The sequence below is a fragment of the Schistocerca gregaria genome, chromosome 6 (genome assembly GCF_023897955.1).
Source record: "Schistocerca gregaria isolate iqSchGreg1 chromosome 6, iqSchGreg1.2, whole genome shotgun sequence".
In the NCBI taxonomy this organism is placed as follows: Eukaryota; Metazoa; Arthropoda; class Insecta; order Orthoptera; family Acrididae; genus Schistocerca; species Schistocerca gregaria.
Window position 1 is genome coordinate 59,744,040 of NC_064925.1, and position 6,087 is coordinate 59,750,126.

Genomic DNA, 6,087 nt, shown 5'->3' on the forward strand with positions numbered 1-6,087 from the left:
TGACTGTGTCAATCAGCACAGTACTAATGCTTCTCTCGAATTTTACGGTTTTTTTCCTTACTCATCTGCATTAACTTGCATTTTTCTACATTCAGAACCAGCTGCCATTCATCATACCAACTAGAAATTTTGTCATTTTATATCCTTCTAAAGCCACTCAACTCCTACGCCGGCCGGAGTGGCCGTGCGTTTCTAGGCGCTACAGTCTGGAACCGCGCGACCGCTACGGTCGCAGGTTCGAAACCTGCCTCGGGCATGGATGTGTGTGATGTCCTTAGGTTAGTTAGGTTTAAGTAGTTCTAAGTTCTAGGTGACTGATGACCTCAGAAGTTAAGTCCCATAGTTCTCAGAGCCATTTCAACCATTTTGAACTCAACTTCGACACCTTACCGAACACCGCAGTATCAGCAGCAAACAACTACAGATTGCTGCCCACCCTGTCTGCATATCATTTATGTATAGAAAAAACAATAGCGGTCCTACCACACTTCCATGAGGCACTCTTGATGATACCCTTGTCCTTTTCGAACACCTGCCGTAGCGGACAAGGTACTGTGCTACTTGCTTCTCTTACTTACGAAGTCTTCGAGCCACTCACATGCCTGAGAACCTATTCCATGTGCTTGTACCCTCGTTTATAGTCCGCATTGTGGCATCAAATGCTTTCCGGAAATCTAGAAATATGGAAGCTGCCTTTTGTCTTTCATTTATAGTTCGCAATGAGAAAAGTGCAAGCTGAGTCTTTCTTTTTTTTTTGTTTTCGCATGAACATAGTGTTCTAAAATCGTGGTTACTTGTGGACAGACAGCTTTTCCGTATCACGGAAATTTATTACATTCGAGCCCAGAATGTGCTCAAGAACGCTCCAGCAAACCGATGCTAAGAATGATGGCCTGTAAATTTGCGGATCCGTTCTTTTACGCTTCGTATATAGAGAAGTCAGCTGCGCTTTTTTTCCACTCGCTTGAAATGCTGCGCTGAGGGAGAGATTCGCTATAAATAAAAGCCACTTAAGAGGCCAATGCCGTATAATACTCGCTGTAAAACCGCCGTGGGATTCCAGCTTGATCTGGCGACTTATTTATTTTCAGTAGGAGTGTTTGTTCGATGTTGAAAGACGGAATGTGTCTACGACTTTTCCTACGTCAAACTATTAGCAGAAGATGCGGAATTAATGCAGCTGTGTACCCAAAATTTAATGCATGAGTCATTGCACTGCGAAAACATCAAGATACACTCCCACGTTTTCAATAGGTGAGTGATCTGGCAAACACTGAGGGCAGATCAACGGTCGAACACACGCTTATCGAAGGAGGTCAGGACATCTATTGTAGCTAATGATCTTGCCTTATCTTGTTGAATGATTACGTCATGGAGACCTCGAAGATGAGACACAGCCATCGGCGTAACAAACTTGTGGACGATAAATACGCCAAGTGCCCTCGACGTACCACCTTAATACTTGTGTGTCTATATCTATATGTATATATAGATTTACGTCAATTTTGAGTGCATTAGAACGAAATAAAATTTAGTTGTAAGTAATGAGCATTTTGAGCGCACTATAATTAATTTAAAAAAATAATTGTGGTGTATGAAATTCAGTGAGGGATAGCCATCCTCCACGACATTAAATAAAACGACTTTCATATTTTAAATTTTGTTCAGATTTGAATGGTAATCCAACCAAAATTACTGTGAAAAAATCAGAGCAAAGATTCCATATCATGAAATTCATTCTTATTATTTTTAAGTTTCTTCATTACTTTATATCTCAGTTTAATAGCCCCAACTATATATTTTTTCAAATATCAGTCTGGCATAGTAATTTGAAATTCATTATTCAGTTCCAAGCATCTTTTATCTCTGTCAAAAATGTTCAAGTGTGTGTGAAATCTTATGGGACTTAACTGCTAAGGTCATCAGCCCCTAAGCTTACACACTACTTAACCTAAATTATCCTCAGGACAAAAACACACATCTTCATGGCCGAGGGAGGATTTGAACCTCCGCCATGACTGCAGTGCCCTAGACAGCTCGGCTAATCCCGCGCGGCTTTATGTCTAGTAATCAGATATTCTCAACTGGCAATGTTATAAAAAGAGTTTACTTGTAGCTCACTAATCGTTTTAAATATTGACTCTGTAAAATTTAAAATCAGTATTGTGCTGTATCATAGTTTTCTTCCTGTATCATAATTTTCTTTTATCGTACTGAAATAAGAAAGCTTTCTTAACTGTTTGTTTATTAAAGTTCCATTATTTATATCTCTAGATATTTGGTTGTACTCTAATTGTATCTTTTCTTTCACTTCATGCCCAATTAATCTTATCATAGATTCTCCATTCAGCTTTGGCCACATTCTTATAATTTAAAGTGAAACCCTTTATTTTTATCTCTGTGTCTTACGGTTTTGACACTTATGTGACCTATTTTCTAATTTTATTTTCATAAACACTACCACATAAATTTTAAAGAACAGATTGCTTTTTTTCTAAAATTCCACATTTTGTATATATCTAAAATTTTACATCCTTGTTCTATAGCTTCATTTGTTACATCAGTAGTCGAAGTGCCAATAAAACTTCTTTCATCATCATTGTGATTATATTTTTTCTATCTTATGCACATTTTACACATAAAGGTGGGCGGTCTGTATTTCCGCCTAACAAGGTGCGTCGTATTAAAGACTCCGACAGGTAGCTGACGCCATTAGCAGGATGTTTAGTGAAGACCTCGAATCTCAGCCAGGGGGAGAGCATGACTCGGGTAGTCAAGTGCTGAATAGTGTCCTCACAGAGATCCCTCTGTTATCCATTGACCTTAAAACGAAGAAGAATGAGGATCTGTATTTGGTCCAATGAAACGGAAAGTCATTGCTGGCAAAGGCCTACCCGGTTACTCTTCAAGGAATGGAATACTCTGTAAAGAAGTTGGTAAGCCCGCAGATGTTAGGATTTGCTTACCACTTCATATAGCTTCACCTCTCTTTCCGTATTTCCATAATTCTGTACTAAAAGGGCACCTCGGCCTCTATAAAACTTTGGCCGAGGTGCAGTCCCATGTGTTGTGGCCTTCTCTGTACCGCGATGTGAAGTCGCTCGTCAGTCAGTGTGACGACTCTACAAGGAGCAAAGCCAGTCATCATGCCCCTTTGGGTCTACTTCAATCTCAAAGATGGACAAGATTTTTATCGACTTTGTAGGACCTATGCCTAGGACTGAGGGAGGGTCCCGTTACATCTTCGTTGCCGTGGATGACTTTTAGCGTTTTGTACGGTTGCTGTCGAGCACCGGGGTCACTGCGAGTATACCAAAACGTCATCTGACCCGTATTTTTTCGTGGTTTGGGCCCCCAAAGCAACGCGTCAGCGATAATGCACCTGCCTTTGTATCAAGAGAGTTTAAACAGTTTTGCTTCCGTAGTGGAATCAGGCATATTACGACTACCCCTTACTAACCGCAAGCATTCTTGGCAGAAAGGGTTAACCATAACCTAAAGCCAGCGCTTATAATTTACCACGCTAAATCCCCCGTAGGTGGGATTTTACGCTCTCGTGGTTACATTACGCATTCAACACGGCCCAGCATGAAAATTCCTGGGGCAGTTACGGCTGAGTTAATGTTGGTGTATCCAGTCAATTCGCCTCTCTCCAATGTTTGGTCGATCAGTGACTTGTTACCGTCTTCCATTACTACAGATACCCTTAGGGAAAATTGACAGCTTGCTCGAAACAACATGGAGTTAGCCCATCGCCGGCAAGCCGAATGCTATAACTAAGGTAGAAGCTTTTTTCAGGCTAAGACCAGGGATAAGGTGTTTATTATGAACATCGCTGGTCAGAATGCTCGTGGTATGGGACATCAGAAGATGGTGTAGGGTTACTTGGGACCGTGTGTCGTCACCAGGATCTTAGGCCCTGTTAATTTGTTAGATAAGGAGCTTGAAACGGGCAACGTGTTCAGAGAGCACCTTAGTGAAATCAAGCCTGTTAAATAAAGCTCTTTTCCTTCTTTCTGTGGTGGTAACACGAATGGGGGGGGGGGGGGGGGGGGGGGGACTAGTCAGGTTTCAGTCGGAGAGGTTGAACCGTGGTGCGCCTTTTCTGGCACAACAGCTCTTTGGCACATGAATATGGATTACCCGACTGTACTACGACCTTTGCCCCCGTTGTGATCTGGCGGCTGTTGTGACGATCCGGGAGTTGGGGCCGGACTCGCTACGAGGTGGAAGGACGTGCTCGCAGGTACGAAGGAGGAAAACACGCAGGCACGGTCACCAGCCGGACTACCTTGCAAGACGGGCGCGAGTTGGTTGGGGACCTGCCTGATGTCAACTCCGGGCATTGCTCGTCATATTGCTTCGGTGCCTGTTTTCTCAGAGAGACCCATCCCTCGAGACCATCACGAACAACGCTCTCCATCGAAGGTGTAAGTGGTTTTGGTGCCTTAGTTTCGTTGAACGATTTGCATTCTAGCGAGTGTACTTGTTTGTTCGTTGCTGTAATGTATGTGTTGCTGAAGTAAGAGTAGGTGGAAAGGTGTGTGACCGCATGGAAATCAGCCGTCACTACCTCCTTTAAAATATGTGTTCCCAAGAGATGTAGTAATTGTAAGATACTCAAGATAGTAGGTCATAGTCTAGTTGTAATTTTCTGCATGTCAAGCTTACACAATTGCCAGCTACATCGAAGACCTATGCAACGAAATTAAAGTCCAGTGTAACGTGATATTACCTTGAAATTATTTCCATTTCATCTTTGTACACACTGTCGGCCTAAATCATATGTGCAATATTGTTGGGCAAACTATGAGAGTGTAAAAGTCTCATACTATTTTACAGCATTGCGTTTGTGTGTGTTATATTGTTTATCGATATCTTAACTTGTATTAATTGATGTTTGCTTGGTGTTTTCCGTGTTTTCTGCAGTCTGTTTGTGCTCCAGTTTCCTGTGAGTTGGGGTGTGTATGGGCGGCGCCACTTGTGCTTCGGGGCACAGAAGCTCAGACGTGTCGTCTAATGGGAAGTCACTCCCGGCTGGGCCACGGCATTTAGATGTTGTTTTGGATGGTTGGTCTGCTGCTTCCGGCATTTTAAGTCACCCTTTGCCCAGGGCAGCCTGGCGTCGCTTCCCGTTTGGTAGTTATTGAACCTATTTTACATATATGTAAAAAAGGCGTTTTAATTTGCTTGGAAATCAATTGTATTAATTAACTTGTTGCGCTCCTTATGTTGTTTGGGCAGATCACGTAATTGTTCTACAATTTCACACGGGATAGCAATGTCACCAGCTAACCTTGGCTCCCGTCGCCTGGAGTGTCTGGTTTTACCAGTCACGCTACCCCCTGCGTAGGACCGACCTGACCACCTCCCTCCATAGGGCTGGACGCCGGTGACAAGAGATGACCGGAACTTCTGCGAGTCCTGTCCGGACATGTGACGTACTGCCCTGCACGGCACGCGATGGAACTCCCATCGCGGTGGTGTGGCGGTGACCAGCACGAGCGGCAGAATGGAGCCGGCATCCGTGTCGACTGCAAACCTCTCTGCCACTGCAGGTCAGCCCAGCGTAGCGGCACCACGTCACACGTGGCATGCAGCACTTCGAAAAGCGACGACCAGAGACCTCACGCAGAGAGTTACGTTTACAGCAGCTTCCCAGTCATTTCTTTTATCCAGGAAGGCAGAGTCTTTCAGCAGCAGTGGTGAATATTCCAGGAGACATTTGGACAATTCCGAGATTAAAACTCTGACTTAGCCAGGACTCGAACACGGACCCCTTCAGTTAGCAAGCCGATCTGGAAGGCTGAACGTTCTACGTTTCTTCTTGCATAGTTTCCAATGTAGGACATACTACATTAAAAGTTACGAATAAACTTGCGACCAATTGTTTGTGGTTTTTAACCTCAAGCACGGAAGAAACCTGACTAATCTGGTTCGTACGTCAACCACTCCCGGATAAAGCTCCCCTCTATTCTTCTCCACGCAGAGATCCCAGTCTCTGGCTACAATATCCACATCGTTCCCATCTGTCTTCTAACGTCAGGTGCCCCCATCCCAGCAGGTTGTCCGGGAGGTCACTCGTCA